We start from the raw sequence: 22813 nt of genomic DNA on the forward strand, positions 1-22813 counted from the left end.
CTTGCCTAATGGAGGGCCACCGGAATCGTCACTCAAACATGAAGCGAAACTCAAATATTTGCATGTCAGAGTTGCAGAGCACATAAATACTTCGATTCAATTTCACTTCAAATGTCATAAACACACGAGATTTTCCGATTCTGCAACGAAGTAAAATTTTCTACTGACCAGTCGAATCCAGGCAACCCTCCCTGGCAGCTCGCAGGCCAGCGAAAAGAAAATTCCATCTATTCCCTTTTTAAGGGTATTCTCCTCCGTACTATAAAACCATAAGCCGGGATATGATTTTTAGTTCACTTTTCCCACAGCAGCCTGCAGCTATGAAATTGTGGAAATAAAAAAAAAGAAGTCGGCGACGATCAAAGCTGCTGCCATAATAGTCATCTTTTCCCGAACTCAACAATTCACATTCCGTGATGCGTTGTGTTCTTCTGGCTGGTGGCTGTGTGGCTCTCGGTTACTTTCTTTCCCAGCCGCCCGATTGACCGAGCGAGCTTAGATGGGAAAGTTCTTCTCCCTCCCCTCCCCATGACCGACCGCCATCATAACGTGCGGAATGACGAAACGAACGGAACTTTATGAGCGTGGATGGACTTTCTGTGGTAGAGGTAAAATTTTTAGAGCTTAGCAATTTATGGCCCTGCTGCTGCCACTGCTACTGCTGCCGGGCTAGTTGGGAAATTGTACTCGGCGGAATTTAATCCAGCTTAAAGTTATTCGTTCCCGGGACTGTGCGGAGTAGCCTCGCTCAATTGCTACAGCGGGAATAAATCTTTACGTTGACAGTGTTTTTTTTCTGTTCCGTGAATTGCATGATATGTGCAATCCTTATTTTTTTCGAATGTCAGAAAAATAGCTTGAGCGAGAGCGCACTAGTCTTACTGAGTGGGATTGATGATTTTTGCTTTCTTAATTTGTGGTGAGAATGCAATTGAATCGACTACTCATATATTTCTACCTGTGCCTAGAATACAACACAAAATGCCGTATTAATACACAGACCTGTCGTTGCATACACTAAAATAAATGCATGCCAGTTCTGTTATGGAAAGGCTCTTAAAGGGAAAGCCATGCTTCAAAACTACTGAGGAAAAATCAAATTTAACTCGCCAACCGTAGCAGAATTCATGGCTGCATCCAGTACCTCAAAATCAACAGCCAGCATCATCGGCGGCAAAGTAAATGTAAAACACGTCTGATTCTCTCTCGCTAGCAATAAAGTTCAGCACAACCAAAAATAACAACTGACCGCGGGCACCAACACCGCATTACCAATGGAGATATGTAGGTGTGCGACAACGAAAGGTTTTAAATCGCGACGCTGTTAGTGGGAACTATTTGATAGACCTTAGCTAGTTTATGCTACACAAAGAAACGGTTCACTCTGGACACCTACTTTCCCAATCAAGCTGATAGAACATTCATCGTTCGTATAGGGGTGATATGAAAATTTGGAAAAATTAGAAAAAATTTAAAGCATAGAAAAATTAAAAAAATATGAAACAACCACAAATACTGATATTTGAAAAAATGGAAAGGTTATCGAAATTAATAAAACTGTAAAATTGAAAAAATTAAGTAAAAGTAAAAACAATAAACATTAGAGAAATTTTTAAATTCCAAAAACTAAAAAATGTGACAGAAAATTACAATTTTTTTATTTCGATTATAGAGGTTTTAACCTTAAGGTCATTCGCCTCTTCGGGTTAGAAAAATCTCGCATGAAAATTTCTAACCCTATGTGCGGGGTCGGGGCTCGAACCCAGGTGCGCTGCGTACAAGGCAATCGATTTACCAACTACGCTACGCCTACCCCCTAATTACAAAATTATAAAATAAGTGAAACTAGAAAAAATTGCTAAAACAAAACTCGGATTAGTCCAAAGGATTTTAAAATTTTTTCTGCTCTAGTAACAGTTAAGGTTTAACGGTAGTTTTAAAGAAAATCATAAAAAAATAGATTGCATTGGTCGCATCCTACAAAACTTCAATGGTTGCTTGGGTTATAACTATACCACTTCTAGTTTTCCGATCTGTATATTTCAAATTCCAGCTCTCACTTGGCTCTAAAATTTACATAACTTTCCCTAACTAGTAGTCTCTAGCTATTTCTGATATATATTCATACAAATCAGAAAATTTATCAGAATCACAGAAATTGAAAAAAAAAAGTTGAAGGATTTGAAAAACTCGTTAAGAGATAAAAAAATTAAAGAAAAATAAAAAAATAGATTATGTAACAACAAATATCAAGCCCATTTATCAAAGTGGACAAAAAAACCAAAAGGGTTAGAAAAATTGAAATTCAGATTAGAAATTATGGAAAGATCACAAATAAATAAAAAAATAAAGGAAAATAAAATAATTTAAAATGTGAAAATTCCGAAAAAATGGAAATATGCAAAAAAAGAAATAGAAAAGATAGAAAGGTCAAGATATTTACAGACATAAAAAATTAGAGGGATTAAATATTTGTAAGTATAGGAATATTAGAGAAATAAATAAGAGGAATAAAAAATAAATTACAAAAATTGAAAAAACTAAAGTGGTAAAAGTACTAGAAAAGTAAAAAAATAATAAAAGTCATAAAAAATTAGAAAATGTTAAAAATACGAAAAACATGAAATTTAATACGACAATAGAATAGGGTAAGATAAATGAGGAACATGAAAAAATTGTCCAATAACATTTACACACCAAATTAACGAAATTCACAAAAATCATCAAATTACCAGAATTAAAAAACTAGAATGAGGATTAAAACGCATAAGGTTGAAGACATTAGCGAAATATATAAAATCAGAATATTAGGTTTGATTTCTTTTGTGTTTCGAATTCATCTCGTCAGTTACTAGCACCAACTGGGTGTCCAGCTAGGACAATGTATCTAAACTAGTACCCAAATTAGCACTCGTTAAACACAAAAATCCAACTTTTCCTCTTCGGAAACTATCATTGAGCAATACCAGGCGTCTGGCTCCCTAGCCACAAGAAAAGAGTTCGTTTTTGCTTGCCCGTTAGCAAACCAGAGCTTCCGGTTGTGCTTCCCGGGATATCACCCAGGACAAGTCAGTTGCACAGACGTTCGCATAGGTCGTGTAAACTGTTTGGAATTTTGTGTTTTACAAACTAATGCTAATTTGGATACTAGTTTAGATACATCGTCCAATTAGACACCCAGTCGGTGCTAGTTACTGACGAGATGAATTTGAAACACAACAGAAATCAAACTTAATAAAATCAGAAAATGCAAAAAAAATGAAAAATTCGAAAAATAATTAAAAACGAGGTACCTTAAAAAAGGCAAAGCACAAAAAATTGAGAAAATAGAATAGTTAGAAAAGTTAAAATATTTACAAATATCCAGAAAATTATAATATCACAAAAATTGAGACAAAATTAAAAGCGTGGCTACGTAGCATGCTGCAAAATTTCAAAATTTCAATGGTTATTTTGGAAATAACCCAGCCACTTCTAGTTTTCCGATATCAAATTCCTGCTCTCACTGGAGCACTATGGCTCTAATAGTTTCATAAGTTTGCCTACTTAGTAATCTCTAGATAATTCTGACACATATTCACATAATTCAGAAAATAATATTAAAATTTCAACAATCTATAGAAGAAAGAGCAGAAAAACTGGTTAAGTCAGAGGTATAAGAGAATTTTTTTCGATTATAGAGGTTTTAACCTTAAGGTCATTCGCTTTTTCGGGTTAGAAAAATCTCCTATGAAAAATTGCTAACCCTATGTGCGGGATCGGGACTCGAACCGTAAAGTGCGCTGCGTACAAGGCAATCGATGTACCAACTACGCTACGCCCACCCCCAGGGAGAAAATTTTAAAAATTAGAATATGTAACAAAAAAAATATCAATCCAATTTACCAAAACCAAAACAAACCTAAAAAAGTTGGACAAATTAAAACTATAGATAGATTAAAAATAATTGAAAAATAATGGAAAAAATGAGAAAAAAAATTTAAAGGAAAATTTACAAAAAAAATGAGAAAATAGAATAAACGTCATAACGTCATATTCCAAGAATTGTAAAAATAGAAAGGTCATAAAAACTCGTATGGTTAGAAAAAATAAATTTTAAAAAAGGAAAAACATAATAGATTCACAAAAAAGTCAGAAGCGTAAAAATATGAAAAAATTGGAATGTTTAACAATTTGAAATATACGAAAATAGAATAAGGTATGAAAACCAAGGATATTTGCTAACATCAAAAATCTATCCATTTACAATTGCAATCGAAACTTTTGAAAATCAAAAATTATCAAAAAAACAAGGAATGAAGATCCAATAGAACGAGGATTGAAACTCGTAGGTTTGGGAATAGTAATGAAATATATAAAATCAAAATATGAAAAAAGAGAAGAGTGCAATTTTTTCCTGAATTTAAAAAAAAATAAATATCAAGGAATAGAAAGATACAAAAAGTTTAAAAAAAGAAAGATAGGATAAGAATTGACTAAAAACATCCAACAAAATGAACAAATAGAGTAGTAAGAACACCTAAATTGTTTACAAATATCAAAAAAATAACCAATATAATAAATAATAACCAAAGTTCAGAAGTATTTAATAACAAGTAGTAGAATATGTAATGACAAAACAAAAACTAAAAATGTGAATCGATACTTCATCAAGTTGGAAAAAATTTAATTATGAACAAACTAGAAAAATGTTGAGAAAATATGGAAAAAGTATAAAAATATTTTTTTAGAAAAATTAAAGGAAATAAAAAAATTTTTTTCGAAAAATTAAAGGAAGTAAAAAATTGAAAAAGAATTGGATAAATAAGAAAAACAATACATGTTAAACAAGTAAATTCAAAAATCGGTGAAGCCAATTTTGTTGTTTAGATTGAAAATCTAAAGGAAACCACTGAAAATTTAAATGCAAAAATGGAAAGATATCACATTTGCTTCAAACGATAAAAAAAAGAATTGCCAGAACTAAAAAAATGCAGCAAATAGAAATATTTGATTGATTTATTAAAAAATTTAACCATAAAAAGTTAATGCAAAATTATAAAAATTTAAAAAAAAACTAAAAAGGTGAGGTAAATTTAAAAATATTAAAAGAAAATTTAATGGTGAATAATATGAAATAGTAATAATATGAAAAAGTGGAAATAAACAAAAAATAAAAGATAGAAAAGTTAAGACATAAACATAAATAACATAAAAATATTGAAACAAATAAAAAACATAAAATATATTTGAAAATAAAAAAAAAAAGAAAAAAATACAGGTTCACAAAACTGACAAAATTGAAAGAGGTAAAAAGGTCAGAGAAGTAAGAAAAATACAAATAATAAAGAATTGAAGAATACCTTTTCAAAATTATAAAAATGCAGAAAAATGAGAAAATAGAACATGGTAAGAATATAAGTATATTTACTAATATCGAAAAATTATACAATAACAGTTGAAATCCAAATTTATGAACATCAGAAAATTTTCAAGTTACAAAAATTGAAAACAAATTGAATAAGCATAATACTCGCAAGGTTGAAAATAATAGAGAAATATATAAAATTGCATCCCAAGAAAATTAAATCATTTTCAAGATTTGAAAAATTAGGCATTGCAATAAATAGAAAAATACAAAAGGTTAAAAAAAGGAAAATATATAAAATAAAATATAACAAAACATATAAAAAGTTGCATAAAATAAAATAGTGATATCTTTACAGATATTTACAAATATCCAAAAAAATTATCAACTAACAAAAATTGAGAAAAATAGAAAAAAAGTGCCTTTGAAATGTAATGACAAAGAATTTAAAAATGTAAATATGTACTTATTAAACGTGGAATCATTTAAAGTATGAAAAAGCTTTAAAACAATTGAAAAAATAAGAAAAAGTATTAAAATATTTATTTGTCAGAAATAAAAACATTTATCAAAAGTAATAAAAAAATTTAAAAAATTAGAAGAATTATAAAAATTTGAAAAAAAAAAGAAAGCAAATACGTAAATTCAAAAATTCACAAGACAACTTTTTTTTAATATAGAAAATATGGGAAACAATGAGAACTTTGAATGAATGCTCAATTAGAATAAATACAAATATGGAAAAATATTACTTTTGTTTCGAATAAAAAAATCAACCAAATTACAAGAACTAGAAAAATTGCAAAATTTGCAGGATATAGAAACATTTGATAATTTAAAAAAATTTAACAACAAAAGTTTAAAACATGAAGAAAATACAAAAATATTTATATTAAAAAAAAAATAAAAAAGTTGGGAACATTTAAAAAAGTGAAAGCACTAAAAAAATAAAAGAAAATTTAAAAAGTGAGTACAAAAACTGGACAGGGACTAAAATGCGAGAAAATAGAAAAGTGAGAAGTTGACACATTTATAGACACAAAAATAAGGAAAAAAATGCAAACCACCAAAAAAGAAATATTAAAAAAAAATAAGATATTTTGGAATATCAAAAAAATCAATAAATTTAATAATTTATATAAAATTTAATAAAATAGTGAAGCAAGTATTTTTAAAATTAAAAATGCTAATTAATCTTTTAAATTAAAAATGCTAATAGATACTTAATAAAGTTGGAATTCAATTATGAAAATGCTTGGAAAAAAATGAGAAATCAAAAAAAGAATATAAATGTTTTTGTTTTTTTTTGGGAATTTTCAAATTTAGCAAAGAAAATAAAAAAATTTAAGCAATTGAAAAAATGGCAAAAATTTAAAAAAAAAATAAACAAAATTGGCCAATAGGTAAATTGTAAAATCTACAACGCCAATCTTTTTTTAAGAATTAAAAACTTGGAAAATAATGGGAAATTTAACTAAATGGCTCAATTAGAATAAATGCAAAAATGGAAAAAATATTACATTTCTTTCGAATGTCCGCAGCTTACCTGCGCTCGATACCCAACCGCGCACATAGGGTAAGAGCATTTTTCAAAAAAGATTTCTCTAGCCCGAAAAGAGGCGATTGACCCTAGGGTTAAGACTTCTATAATCAGAGTAAAAAACAGTTTCTAATGAAAAAAATCCAAGAACTAGAAAAATTACAAAAATGCGGAAATTTGAAATATTACATAAATGAATATAAAATTTAATACAAAAATTAAAAATATGAAAGAGATTCGAAACTAAAGTGCATGAAAAATTTGAGTTACGAACATAAATAGACAAATTAACAGAATTGTACTAATTTAAAAAGTTAGAAAAAGAATGAACCATTTGAAAAAATTCAAAAGGATTGAAAAACTAAAAAAAAACTCTTTTGTAGATGGCAAAATAAAAAATATTGCGGATATATCCAATTTATACATATTACAAATTAAAATAAATATGAAAAGCAGGAAATATAAAATTAAATAAAAATGTTAGGAAAAGTAGAAAGTTAGAAAAGAAAGAAAAACGTTAGAAACAATTGAAAAATTCGAATGAATTGCACCATTAAAACCAAGTATCTTGTTTGAATAGAAATATTACAAACAGTAGGAACATACTGAAAATAGCGAAAACTAAATTTTTTGGAACTATTAATAATTTAAAAAATGAGTTATGGAAAAAAATTGAAAAATTTTATAGAACAGCGAATAGAAAAATATTCAAATTAATTGAAATAACAAAAATTAGAAAAAAATGAGAATTAAAAAAAATAATAAAAAATTGAAAAACATCAAAAATATTAAAAAAAAACTGAAATCCGAAAAAGAGTTCCATTTTAGAATAAGAATGATTCCCTAATTATGAAACCATGAGAATTTCAACTAACATAATTATTAAAATAATTATAAGAATCAGCAAAATTGAGAAATAATAAAAAAAAATGAAAATGGCGTGAATTAAAAATTCAGGATCTTTTGGGCAGAAAATGAATAATTAAATACTCGCAAAGATTACAGAATATAGAAATATCGGAAAAATCATTTGAATTAAAGAAAGGCAATATTTGAAAAAAATGTGTAATGTATAAATTAGTTAACATAAAAATTTCCCAAAATTGACTCCTACTGCCTCATGTAACTAAATGTCACAAATTTCTTTACCCCCTCCCCTATTACGTAACAAATTCCCCTTCCCCTAAAACCGTTACTTAACGCTTTGCGAGACGATTTTTTTTTTTCGTTGGTAATACTGTTGTTTTTAGCTTTATATAGGTTATCGGGGTCGCTGATTCCGATTCTGATGTCAAAAACGTAAAATTCAAAATGGCGGATGCAATATGGCGACTGTGCTTGGCTAAATTTCATTTTTTGTATTGGCCTAGAACGTCTTACAAGGGGGTTTTCGGCAGGCACGTAGCCAGAGGGGGGGCTAGGGGGCTAAAGCCCCCCCCGAAATTTTTCAAAAATAAATTTAAAAAACCGGTGACTTTTAACAAAACTTGTTGCTTATTTGGTTTGAACAAATTATTGAGAAAAAGTTAAAGAAGGCTATTTCTAACCACCGAAGGCAATGGTCACGAAATTCAGTGTGCTTTATGCTTTTGCTCGAGCCAAGCGAACAACAAAAAAGTAACTTTTATATTGTGTGCCTTGTCTGAAGAATACAAGAGACTGTTACTTTAATTGTAGCTGTAATAATCTGTCGAGATTAGTGATTAGCAGAAGCAAGAATTGGTGCTCCAGCCAAATGCGGTGATTATAAAATTATTGATCATTCGCATCCTGAAGGTGTAAATAGAGATTAGACTTTCGGAAACCGGCTCTATCCAGTTCTACCATGGCAGGCATTTAGCGCTCAACAAATTAGTGCAGACGAAACCATTCATTTCGCACAACTTAAAGCACAAGGTTGTGTGTGACAATGCTATAATTAAGATCCTTCTGTATATGGACTATGAGAAAGTGAATGTTCCGCTACAAGATCGGATACCGCTTACTCGCAGATTAATGTCACATTTGGGAGAAATGGAATCTATTTGGAAGGGCAATTATTGAGGGCGAAAAGCAAGGAAGATATTCGCGAACATAAAGGCAGCAACTACGATGATGACACGGAAATGTACAATAGCGAGATAGAAATGAACTACTCCCCCCAAGACATAGTTGGTGAGGAAAAAAATATTTCCTCGCCTCGTAAACAGGTTTTCACGTGCAATGGCTAAGCGCTTGCGCGAGATCTGTAGGATAACCACATAAACTCGTTATATTATTTTTATTGTTTACATAAGGAAATATATAAAAGACCCACGACCCAGTTTGTTATTTTTAAATGATAAGTTTTTGAATTGCACACAATTTTGAATTTCTGTATTAGGTCAGTGCACACTGTACACTCTGTTCTCTGTACACTACTCTGCGCTACACAAAAAGTATTTCAATTTATCTGAGAACGATTGAGCCGAGAATAAAATTTTCATTTCGCGTCATTTTAACGCAATACCATTTTTATTAACGCTTCATTTCATTGTTACGAGTAATTCGTTCCGTACTAATACACTGTTAATCCGTAAATCCGTGATATCTTCGACAAACGTGCAAAAAAAATACTTTTAAAAGTGGACCGGGCAAAAAGTGGTAAAATAATAGGCAATCACGAAGAGGGACTAAAATGTTGGGACTGATTGAATCTATAAGTCAATAAGTTGGGATAACAGTTTCGATTTCATGTCTTAAGTATGTGACAGTCTTTCGTTCCGTTTTTGCTCGTCATGGAATAAAATGAGAGAGATAATCTTAAATAAGAGAGCAAAGAGAGGAAAAAATCAACCAATCTAAATCGACTCAAGATCACTCTTCTATCTTTACTATACACTCAACACGAGTTCTTTCCGAATTGCGCTCTGATCTTCTCATTTCGTCTTCGTTGCGTTAGGTGCAACAACTTTAATTGAAACTTTTTCCCAAATAGTGATAAAACAAACATGTAATCAGACAAACATTACAACTTTCTTCAAGAAATCATACATCTCTTCCAATCTTGATGATGATTGAAAAAAATCAAGAGCTAATTATTTTTATTCACAAACAAACCTATTACTAAACAGATTAGTGTTCATATTTGTTTAATGAATTGGCAAAGAGTGTTGCAAAAGTTTTACAGGAAACGGATAATTTGCTGTAATTTAAAACAGACAACTCTAAAAGAAAGCCTCGGCAAATTAGGTGCAAGTGCGATGTGTTCTCTTCCATGTGTCGGAAGCAAGTGATGCTGAAATTATTATCTATGTTTATAGTCTCTAGTTATTTTGGTGGTGTCATCAATGTTATATTTACCAAATTTTATGTAAATTAGAAGCATTGAGTAATCAGTGCTAAGTAATTTTCTTTCGATTTGTGAATAGATTCTGAGCAGTTTCGCTCAGTAGATTAAATTCTGGGTAGTTTCCATTAGTAGATTAAATCATTGAAATATATATTTGACATTGTCCAAAACCCCACGAATTCCGAAATAAAACCTTCAAATAAATAAATAAAACCAAAATGTTCAAATATAATATTTACTTAATCTAGGTAATCTTCTCAAGTTACAACGGTTTTGCAAGATTGTCAAAAGTCAATAGAGCTAAGGCATTCTTGCTTTGTAGTGAAATCAGTAGTTTTTGCACTCACTTTACATTTTGACTTTTACTATAGTTTTAGGGATCTAGGAAAATCAGTCTACGATATTTTTAATTCATAAGTACAATGATATAAAAAGTACCTAAAAAGAATCAACTTAAATAGATAAAAAGATAGTTATTCTGAGTTGCCTGATAATGTTGTCGAAGATAGTCTTTAACCCATTACCTATGAGAGTCAAATGAAAAAAACATGTGTTTTTTCAGGATTGTTTTGATTACGACATGATCAGTATCATTTAAATTGAAAATTTCATAAAGTCGAGTTAACGCAAACTTCGGATGAAGTCAAAGAGCTAGTAATAGTAGAAAGAAACCTGATCATGAAAATAGGAGTTGAACCTATTTTCTGCATCTACAAATCGCCTGCCTTATCAGAAGATTTGAAGCAAATTTCGACATTCACTTTGTTCGAACATTCTTTGCAACGGTAAACTTTGATTTCACACTGATATATTCCTATTCATGGGGACAACCTTGACGTTGGTTTCGTTCTTCTGATTAGCAAATGCGTGTAAAGTTTCATGAGACGGGTTTTTGGATATTTTTCTACTCATTCCAATTTAGCGTCTTCTACAAATTGTAAAGGTGTATCGAATGTGTAGCATTTTCAAGCAGCGTAGCATGCAGCGTAGCAGTTTCAAGCAGCCCTTAATACTTTGAGCTCTTGACTATTCATTTTTGTAACTAGAGAAATTTCTAACTTGTAAATCAAAAATAATCAAATTTAATTCGTCGATGCACTATAGCCTTTCTTGTAACAGGCAACATATTATTAGAGTTTTTAGTGTCTATTGTCTTATTTTTGGAATTGTTTTCACTAAGAACTTTTCATAATTACGTTCAGTTTCCAGTGATTGTTTCAAGTCATCAGAATTAATACATTTATGCAATAATTTTTAAGCCCCTCCCGAAACAAAATCCTGGCTACGGGCCTGGTTTTCGGGTCGCTGATTCTGATTCTGACGTCGAAAATGTAAAATTCAAAATGGTGGATCCAGTATGGCGACTGCGCGATCCAAACAACCCCCGTGAATCGAGTTTTATGCTGACTGTAACAAAATTTGCCAATTTCGTAAAAAATGGTTGCCATTTTGTAGGATCCATTTTGAATTTTCGAATTCTTTTATCAGAATCGGAATTAGCGACCTAAAATTGGGAAATTTTTCAAAAAATAGAATTACAGCGAAGGCCCGTTTTTATTAGCCTTTTGGTGTGTTTTAAGCTGACAAAAACGAGGACAGAAAGGCCGCGATGTTTCTAAGATTGATTCTTCTATCACACTATTATTTATCGCTTTCAGATACGATTTCTAACTGACATTATTAACTAGCAATTGGACAAACTGGTTGCTAATTATGCCGGGAAAATACGCATTGTCGCGTCTGAGTGAATTCGTGTCCCTCGATGCATCTTTAAATGGTTGAATCAATAATTGAAAGAGATGAAATCATTTTGTGTTTTCTAGTTAGCTGAGATTTTGGGACACAGTATGCATGTCTAGTTATGAGTAAAAGAAAATCAATAAACAAGTTCATTGAATCATGATTTGCCCCTCACAAGAATCCGTTTATTCTTCTTGCAACTACCACTGATTTCGATCAATAAAAATAGCAGCCAAAACTGCTCCATCTTGCTAATTCTTATGTACTCATCATGATGGCATGGACCATGTCCCAAATGTAGACATAAAACTCTATTAAACTCTGTTTAATAACCAACCAGTAGCAGAGTGGTAGCATTTCAAGTGTGCAATTCTAGCCGGAGCCTCCCAGTTCCTAGAATCCAATTATCTTTCCAGTTTGTTCTCAAACGACCACACGTAGTATCATGCTACTGACTGCTTCCCGGAAGCAGCATCACGCCTGTGTTAGCAAGGCTGACTCACACACATGCCTAAACTATACACGAAAAGCTCCCTGCATACCTCGCAGAGAATCACCGAACCCCCTTCCCTGTAGATATGCAACTAATAGTTAATAAACTCTTTCAATGTTGTACCGTTGGACTTCTCTCTTCCATGGCTGGTCAATCCTGGCCAGCGGCTAGAACCTGCTCTACCGGGCTACCGGGTACTGCCGTAAAAACTTATCTGAATATAAATTATTCACTTAATTTAATCGCTTAACGGCATGAATGCGAAATGAGTTTGGATACTTTTTTGCTTAATTCCGAAAAACCGAGGGGGGTTCCTTCCTCCGCCGGTGCAGTGCGCCTGTGGGTAGGTGTGACTTGACTTTCGTTAAAGGGAAAAGCGGTTGTGATAGTCACTGCCAAGAACACCTATCGTAAATTGACGGGGTGTCGTGTGGGATGTTTTTTTGAAAGTCACTGGCTTTAAAGGGGATCCTATTAGATTTCGGTCGCAGCGGGACAACAACAAAAATTAAATTCGTTGGGAATTCCTATGAATAAAATTAGACGATGGTGTTTTGGTTCGGGGTAGAAAAGTCTCGCTGTTAGAAATGTTCTATAGCATGAAGAGATAAAAAGTATTTTTCTGTGGGTCTTTTTTCCCGTGGAGCTACACGCGGTTAAGGGCAAGGATTTTGCTTGAAATTTGGCCGTTTTAAGGGACGATTTTAAAAACTGAAGTAGTCTCCGATAGTGATACAAAGATTAATTTAAAATGTGAGTGAACTTTCAGGCATTTTTGCGTATTGCAGTATTTCGGCAAAAAATTATCCTTAATGGCTCTATACCACCCCAAAACAGATTTTGCATAATGGCACGAAGTCAAATCAAGCCAAAACACATTAGAATCACAATGAAGTTTGGAAAAGGTGAGAAGACGTTTTGGAGACACTCCTCGAGGTTCCTTTTTTGGCTCACACTTTCGTGTATGACAAAATTCTGGCTTCGTTTACCGCAACTGCAGATTGCTTACCAGATCAAATATTTCCTAGCCGATTTCGAAACATTTCTTCAGTTGTATTTATTTATTTCTTGCGGTAAAACATCAATTTTTTTGCACTTGCTGCCCTGATTTACTTCCAACTTCAAAATCTGTCTATATATGAAGAACAATATTTGGTTATTATGTGTCGTTCGAAAAGGCAGCCATGAACAGTGTGGTGCCATCGTGGACTGCCTTTAAGATTGGAAATCTCTAAAATATCCGATGACAGTATAAACGAACCACGATTAAATTAGACAACAAATAATTGTTCTTATTAGAGTCCATGTCAGAGCTTTCTCGAGCGGCTTCTCAAGAGAAAACTTTACGCCTACTTTACGAGGGAATCTAATCTGTTTATAGTTTGTAAGAGCAGTCATCGATGTCCCCATACAGGGATCATCTGAGTCACACTCTTCCAGAGTCAAGGGAGCATAATGATTCATCTTGGTGATATTTCTTCAAAAGAGTACTTAGAGCTTTATTTAAGGAAACGATTTAAATTACTTAATGATTCTCTGCGCAATCGTCCTAGCGATTTTTTATTGCTGCAATGGTGCAATGGTTCAACCGAGCAGGCAAATTATCCTTTTTGAAGAAGTCGTAATTTAAAACGGTGCTTTCTCGCCAATGGTTAACCGACATGAGAAACACACTATGCTGTCCTTGCCAGTGTGATTACTATTCAAAATTTTAACTCATTTGCGCAAGGGGGCTCAGAAGGTCTACGCAAGCCAAACTGGAATCGGTAACTACGCCGTCGATCTCAACACTGTGGGCAGGTATGTAGACATGGTAGTCCTTTATGTACTGGAGCAAGGGGTCCTTGAAACTGTCAATACCGTGCTTCAGTAGATCCACGCAAGACAAACTTGAATCGGTGACTATGCCGTCGATCTCGACACTGTCGGTGGGTATGTAGACATGGTAGTCCTTTATAAAAAACTTGTCGCCAATGACGTCAATATCGTCAATAATTTCTCCAGAGCTTGTGCTTGGCTAACCGATACGTCACTCGGTACCAGCGTGGCAGAAAGTTGGTGTCGGTTACTGACGAGTGGGGCACGAAACATTCAACTTCGAAAAGATTGTCTTTGAAGTTTTTATGTTGAGATGAAATTTGAATTTGGTATTTATTTTTTGTGTGTCATATATCTTAGAAATTCTTAAAACGTCAAAATCTGTCATCAATTTGAAAATAAAGTTTTTTTTTTAATTTTTCTTTTAAAAATCTCGGTTTAAAAATTAAAATCGTGGACCTTTTCCACACAAAAAACACGAGACGATTCAAAAACCCACGTTTCATGCATTTTTAGGAAATTTAGCAAAAAAAACTAAATGCAGCCTTTCCATATCCAAGGTTCAACCCAACTCTGAAATTTGTCAAGTCCCATATATTTTTAAACCATATATTTTTAAACCTAAATTTTGATATTAAAAATGCAAATTCTATTTTTGAATATGCTTATGATGTCTTTCTCGGGTGAAAATTGTGGCACTATGTTCGTTTTGCGCTACCCCTTAAGAATATCCGAAAGAGCTCAAATTTTGTATAGATACTTTTTTGGAGGTGTGTCGCTTAAGGGGTGTGTCCAGTTATACAATTTGATGAGCACTTTTTCTTCATGCATGCTATTGGCACCCTAATATACAGTCTCATGAATTCTGTGGAGTATTACTGGATGTACGGCACTTGAACCTGCAGTGCAGGAAGCACGAATAAATAGATAAATAAATAAACAAACAAACAAATAAATAAATAAATAAATGAATAAATAAATAAAATAAATAAATGAAAGATAACAGCACGGTATCGGCATAATTAACCCGAGAGATGCACTGAGCAACGAATCAGGAAGCGAAACGAAGGCACTGAACTTTCTGTGCGTAACTGAAATCTTTGCCTCATTTTTTTTTGTGTAAAGCTGTACAGCTTAATTCTCGGAAGGGCTCCCGGTCTGAAACACTCACTAAACTAGCGGACGAGACGGTAAATATCACCCATTAAAACAGCCTGCAGAAAGCCAATTGTAGCGGGCTGTGACCTGGATCGGATTGTGATGTTGAGTTTAGACGGTTTAGATGTGCTGGCGTATGACTTCACAATGTCGTGGGAACGAGCGTTAATTTGCTCGCGCTTCAGGCCGCCTTCATAGAAGTGCAACAGCTTTCACTAAATTGATCGAAGCGTTTTTGATATTTGTGAAATCTTGGGTGTGGTGGTATGTGGATGATCACGATTGCATGTTCGCCTTTCTGTATCATCGCGAAGGACTCGAGCGTTTGTATGGTAACGTGTTCGATCGTGTGGACCTTTGTATGTCTCATGTGCTAACGTGTACAAATTCGATTTTATAACTGTTTGTCCATTCACATATTCGCGTTTGTTCTTGAATGATTGCGCAGATTGTGAATTTGATACTTAATTTTCCCCCATATCCGGCCATGCCGCCATGGAACGTATTGAATAATGTATATGAGCGATGTTATTTTCTTTTTTTCATTAGTTTGGACCAACTGAAGGCCAGCACTTAGGGTGCTAGACACGAGGATAGGGACTTCCGGGTGTAATCAACTCATGATCGCATGAGCTCGGTCCTTCGGAGGATCGCGTACTAACAAGTTTACTTAATCACCAGTTCTCTTGTTTGTGAAATCGCGAGCCTAGGTGTGCGAGGATGATCGCGAAGGATTCGAGCGATTGTATTTAAACGTGTTTCATTCGCGTGGATTCTTAAACATTCGCGCAAACTGTGAATATGATGTTTAATTTTGAGTGTACGGCTCAGATGCTAGAACTGAAGAAATGGACCTATGTAGGGTCCTAGGGCCAAGAGTAGGGACCGATTTGTAATCGCTTAGCAACGTGCACTTGGGACCGCGTTCATAAAGTGTATTAAAAGGTTGACTTCATCACAAGAACGTTTTTTATGTTTGCCAGATCGCGAGCTTAGCGTGGATGATCACAGCTGGATTTTCGAGGTTGTGATGAGAGTTGTATTGTCGCGCAGGACTCAAGCGTTTTTACGCCGTCGGGTTTGAGTTTCTTTTTTTGTTTTGAGACTAACATTGAAGGTACGGATCTAGGCTGCCAGAACCAATGGTAGAGGGTTCTGAGCGTGACTGATTCATGTTCACGTGAGAACGAGCGTTGGTATAATTGCATTTGAGACGGCGTTTTTAAATTTGTAAGTGCTAACATATTGACTTGATCGACGAGGTGTTGCTTTGCGTGTGAAATCGCGGGTTCGGTTGTGCGCAGATGATCGCGATTACATGATCGCATGCGATATCAGGTTTACATTACCGCGAACGAAACGAGCGTTTCCATGTCGTGTATGTGTAGTAACTCTTACGTGTACAAAGTTCAAAAGGCACCCGCAATTTCATTACGTACACCAGCGTTTCTCAACATTTTTCCTATCACGGACCTCTTTCGAAATCACACTGAGGTTTTGCAGACCCACACGGGTTAACAACGATTTTTATATTTTTATATTTGTTATATTTGACACGTCTTTGCGTTAGCATAACATAGCCGTGGAGCTTTCATGTTTTTAATTTATGTAAAACTAACAAAATAACAAAGTTACTGCGGACAGGAGGGTCCTGTGGCTGCGGCCTGCTGCTGTTGTTTGAAGCCAGAAGTTTTTATTTGTTTCTTACTCATACAGGTCGCTGGTGTACGTCCGTGTATATCGGCATTCATTGTGCTGGTTGTTGGTTTGGAGAAGCTAGACGCATCGTTGTTATTTCGTTGTTGATACAGAAAGTTAGTTTCGATGTACAAAGTGTTTCATTTATTGGTTGCTCAATTGATTGTGTTTCATCAACATTTTTTGAAAATTGTTTTTTTTTGTACTGGATGTAGCAGATTGATTTTTCTTAGCGACATCAACGCTCAGATGTCACTAAGAGTGTTGTCCGATGTTTTCCGTAATATGCCGTTTTGTTTATACAAAAAATACGCATTTTATCAACACAAACGCCGTTAGGAATGCCACAGAATTTTTTTTCTCAAGTATCCCTTGTCACGGATTCCACTTCTTTGTATTTTGACATAAATCTTTTAATGTGCTCTGATCTAATGCATGGCGCTAGGTTGTGTAGCCGCAGCTCAATTTAATCGTCATTTTTTTTTCTATTTCAATTATAGAGGTTTTAACCTTAAGGTCTTTCGCCTCTTCGGGTTAGAAAAATTTCTAACCCTATGTGCGGGGTCGGGACTCGAACCCAAGTATAAAGCAATCGATTTCCCAGCTACGCTACGCCCACCCCTGATTTTAATCGCCATCCATATACTCAGGATCTTGGTTTTATCGTTTTTATATTCGACGCCGTCTCGCAATGATTTTTCTGTCCGGGCTAAAATTTTAAATGATATCTTTACACAATTTCTCATGTGGTGGAACTGTATGTATGTCACTTCCTTGAGATTAGTATCCGTTTTCACTTTAAGCAACAGTTCAACAGTGCATGGTTGTAGGTCGGAGGATTTAGCTCAAATTTATTTTTTTTCGCTTTACATGTACTTTTTTATTTTTAAATGTACTTTTTTATTTTTAAATAGTGGTTAGATGGTTCTATTTTTTTGTTAATCTGAAAGTTTACTTTTGAATGGTTTGAGATAGAATTTGTTCCAGTCTTTCAGAAAATTGAACAAAATAAAATTTCAAAAAAACTTTGTCGAAGATACTGGAACTCTATGACGTGTACCGTCCATTTTACAAGAAATTTACCAAAAAATTAGGGGTGTTTCTTGAAAAACGGTTGTCTTCATGTAACTTTCGCAGTTTTGATTTTTCATTAAGATCACTTTAGAAATGCTTCGAGAAATATTGAAGGAGAATAATTTGTATCAATATACCGAACCTCTAGCTTCTCTCGTTAGAAAGTTATATGTACTTTTTACTAAAAATAAACTATTTTTGAGTATATATTTCGAGAAATGAAAAATATCGGATTTGCCATTTTTTGGTGATGTTGCCTACAAAGCATGCTATTTCATATGACAACAACAGTTATATTTTTTATATTTCAGTAGGTGGTGTTTCAAAGCAAATTATGCTTCCTAAAATAATTTTCAAGTTGTCCAAACGGTACTTTAAGGTGAAACAAAACCTACAAAAGTTACAGAAATAAAACCGTTTTTTAAGGAACACCCTTAAGCTTATATTTGGATTTCTCGTGCAATGAAAAGTATAAAAGTAAGAGCTTGCGCGTCTTCAGCGAATTTGTCTAACATGGGTTGTTCCACAACTTCATCGAAGACAGTCAAGCTCTATCTGGAACCGTTAGAAAGTTCAATTTTAAATATTGCTAAAATTAGAACCACCCTAGCTTCTGTTTAAACCAAAAGAAGGTTGTTTCAAAGTACAACAACTTTGTCAGACATATTGTAAGGAAAAGTTATTTAATTTTAGTAAAAGTTAAAATTCCCGCTAAATTTACATTCTGGACCACTGTGCACTGGCAGCTACACGGAAAAAAATTGTTCATATATTTCTTGTTTCCAAAATCGTAAATAAATTGCAATGAAATCTGGAACAATCATGTGTTTTAGAATAATGCTCAATTTCTATTTGTTCCGTTTTTGGTTTGCTATGCCATTCCCGAAACGATTATTTGCACGTGAACTAGTTCACAACTTTATGGACAGTATTCATAATGTTATATATAGATTTATGAGCATTATTTCACTAAATCAAAACAGTCTGAATATTTTCTAGTGAACTATTGCATGAAACTCGGAATTGTATTGATGAATCCGTTAAATTCTAATATATTAGTCACGATCCAATATCCGTGCTGGTGAAAAAGTTCACAAAATCTTAAAATACGATTAATGTATTCGTGAACTGGTTCATGATTCCTAGTTCAATAGACACGACTTGCCATTCGTGCTCGTGAAGTAGTTCACAAAATTATGAAATATTATTCATGTATTCGTGAACTAATTCATACTTATTATTATCGACATGACTGACCATACATGCCCGTGAAATTAATCACAAAATTATAAACTATTATTCATGAACACAAACCACGCTACTCTTATAGAAAAATCCGATAGTAGACGATAGTAACGCGATGAAAAATTATAAAAATGGAAAATGAGCTCCTGAAATCATGAACATTGTTTGAATTGTCTCAAATTAAGAACAAGAATCATAATAAAAACTAAACATGTTCAGGAAACAACCACAGTAACCAAACCAAACATTCGAATGTAACGCCATGTATAAATTCAGGGTAAACGTATTTTTAGTTTATTTTTTCTGTGTACATTTACCGAGTCTCTGATCAACCTATGTAACAAAGTAGATCCTTAATAATAAAGTCTGCTTTTACCAACTAATTCAACTTACTAAACTATTAGTTCAGTACACCAAAAAAAAATATTCCCAAAATCGTGAATAAAGTGCCATGAATCCTGGAACGATTTAACGTTACGGAAACAGGAGAATGAACAAAAATCATGCGTTTTATAATTATGTTCTATTTCCCTTCAGTAACGCCCGCGTAACGCTTGTATTAGTGGAAATATTGGTTTATGTTTTGTGAGCTTCAATCACGGTTTTCGCCCTGTCATAGCCAAATCGATTTTCTGTACGCGAACTAGTTCACAACTTTATGAACATTATTAATAAAACCAAAGTTTGAATCATGCTGTTATTCATATATTTAGGAATATTAGTTTTACAAAATCAAAACATTCTGAATATTTTCTCGTGAACCATTTCATGAAACTCGGAATTTTATTTATGAATCATTCAATTTTTGTAAGCTAATTTATGATTCCTAATATATTGGTCACTATTCGATATCCGTGCTCGTGCGATAGTTCACAAAAACATGAAATATTATTCCTAGTACAACAGCATGAAAGCGTGAAATAAATTTCAGAATTGTAAAATACTATTCATGTATACGTGAACTAGTTCATGAATCCTAGTATAATAGTCTCGACTTACCATTCGTGCTAGTGAAATAGTTCACAAAATCATTAAAGGTTATTCTTGTATTCGTGAACTGCTTAATGATTCTTAATATATTATTCATGATCCAATATCCATGCTCGTGAAATAGTTCACAATATCATGAAATATTTTCAATGTATTCGTGAACTGGTTCATGATACCTAGCATTTACGATCTATTTTGTGTGCGTGTAATATTTAGAATATATTTCTAATTATTTTCAATTTCATGCAACATGGTCATGAAATTCTGACGTGATTAATTTCACAAAATTTGGAGTATTCTTCGTGGAATCATTTTTTGTTTTATGCACTTTTTCATGAAATGGCCAACTTCTAGTGACCAGTAATAGGTATGAGCAGTAGATATGAGAAAACTATTAGGACCTCGAACATCGTTATTCAGTTGTAAAGGTCCTGTGTGATGTCAAACGCTGCGTCGAGCAACACAAATGTAGCTCTAGAATAAAATATCACAATAACGTGAACAGAAATTATGAAAATCGTGACTAGGATCCTAAAATCATGAACATGAATCACACAACTCGTCACAAAAATGTCAAAAATCGCGACTAAGATCCTGAAATCATGAACAGGAATCACTCTACTTATCACTCAAATATGACGAAAACGTGAATAGAAATTACGAAAATCATGACAAAGTTCCTAAAATTATGATCATAAATCCCGCCAGTCTGTCAGAAAAATTCGATGAATAAAATAGCAAGGCAACGTGATGAGAAATCAGAAAAATCAACCTCCTGAAATCATGAACACCATGTGGCTGGCGGCTGTGTATTAGAGTGACAACAAAAAAATGACCACTATCGGCCCACCCCTGAGTCGATTCCTAGTCCCACCAGGTGTACTTGTACCAAATTTGAAGCAAATCGGACTAGTCTAGCTACCGGACCAACGTGTCTGAAGTTTGTATGGGAATTTTCATCAATTTACATGGAGAAAACCCATCAGCTCGCATTTTCGCCGCTAGGTGGCACTGTATGAATCGTATTATCACTGTAAGCGAAAATAAGAAAGATAATTCAATTTCCTACAACTTTGTCGAAGACTGCTGGTCAATCCGGCTTTGCTAAAAGAAGTTATTAAACTTTTAACGAAGTAATGTCTGAGTCAGTTTTGCATGGGGCCTAACAGTGCGTGATTGTGTATCAGTACTCGATTCACACGAACTAAACATTTTTGTGAAATAATCGTTAGGTTTAGCTCAATGGTATGTTTACAAGAATTATAGTAAATAATACGAATCATGCTTTGGTTAGAAAATTTTAGTTCCTCCTGTTACCGCACAGAGGGCGCCAACACTAACTTTTCAACGGAGAGAGATAGAAATTTGGTGTCTTCTACAAAGTTATAGAGCAGAAATTTTTCAGAATTTCATCAGAACATCTTGATACTCTATCTCTCTGCTATGAAAAGTTAGTGGTGGCGCCCTCTATGCGGTCACAGGTGGAACTAAAATTTTCTAACCAAAACATAGCTCGCATTAATTACTACAATTCTTGTAAACATACTATTCAGCTAAATCTAACCATCATTTCACAAAAATGTATAGTTCGCGGGACTCGAGTACTGATACACAACCATGCACTGTTAGGCCCCATGCAAAACTGACTCTGACATCACTTCGTTAAAAGTTTAAAAACTTCTTTTAGCAAAGCCGGATTTACTAGTAGTCTTCGACAAAGTTGTAGACAATTAAATTATCTTTCTTATTTTCACTTACAGTGATAATACGATGCATACAGTGCCACCTAGTGGCGAAAATACGAACTAGTGAGTTTTCTCCATGTAAATTGTTGAAAAATCCTATACAAACTTCAGGCACGTCGGTCCAGTAGTAAGACTTGTCCGATTTGCTTCAAATTTGGTGCAAGTATTCCTGGTGGGACTAGGAATCGACTCAGGGGTGGGCCGATTGAGTTTTCAAAAATTCATCATTTTTCTGGGCAGTCTATTGTGTATTCTCAAATTATGAATAGGAATCATAACAAAAACTAAACATGTCCAGAAAATAACAACAGTAATCTAACCAAACATTCGAATGTTTACTCCATGTATATGTTCGGGGCGAACTAGTTTGTTGGAAACACAAATAGTTTCATGAATACGAGGTTTTTAATTCACAATTTCAGGAACTTGGTCACGGTTTTCGCAAATCGTTCAGTTCACGAAATCGTGATCTTTTGTTCATGAATTTATGAACGATTTTTTTTCCGTTTGTATGCGAAAGTGTATAAATATATGTTTGTTGTTATTTTCATTGCCCGACGGATGCACCTCCGATAAATTCCAGCTAATAGTTTGAGTTTACCACAAAGAGAAATAAATCCAAATCTAATAATCAAAATTAATTCAACCAACCGCT

General features: G+C 33.6%; 1 protein-coding gene across 1 annotated transcript in view; it reads right to left on the reverse strand.

Annotated features, from left to right (window-relative positions):
• LOC131689747 (protein O-mannosyl-transferase Tmtc3-like) overlaps positions 1-22813 on the reverse strand; it is a 731596-nt gene that overhangs the window by 450647 nt on the left and 258136 nt on the right. The window lies entirely within an intron of this gene.

Source organism: Topomyia yanbarensis, chromosome 3, assembly GCF_030247195.1.
Source record: "Topomyia yanbarensis strain Yona2022 chromosome 3, ASM3024719v1, whole genome shotgun sequence".
Lineage (NCBI taxonomy): Eukaryota > Metazoa > Arthropoda > Insecta > Diptera > Culicidae > Topomyia > Topomyia yanbarensis.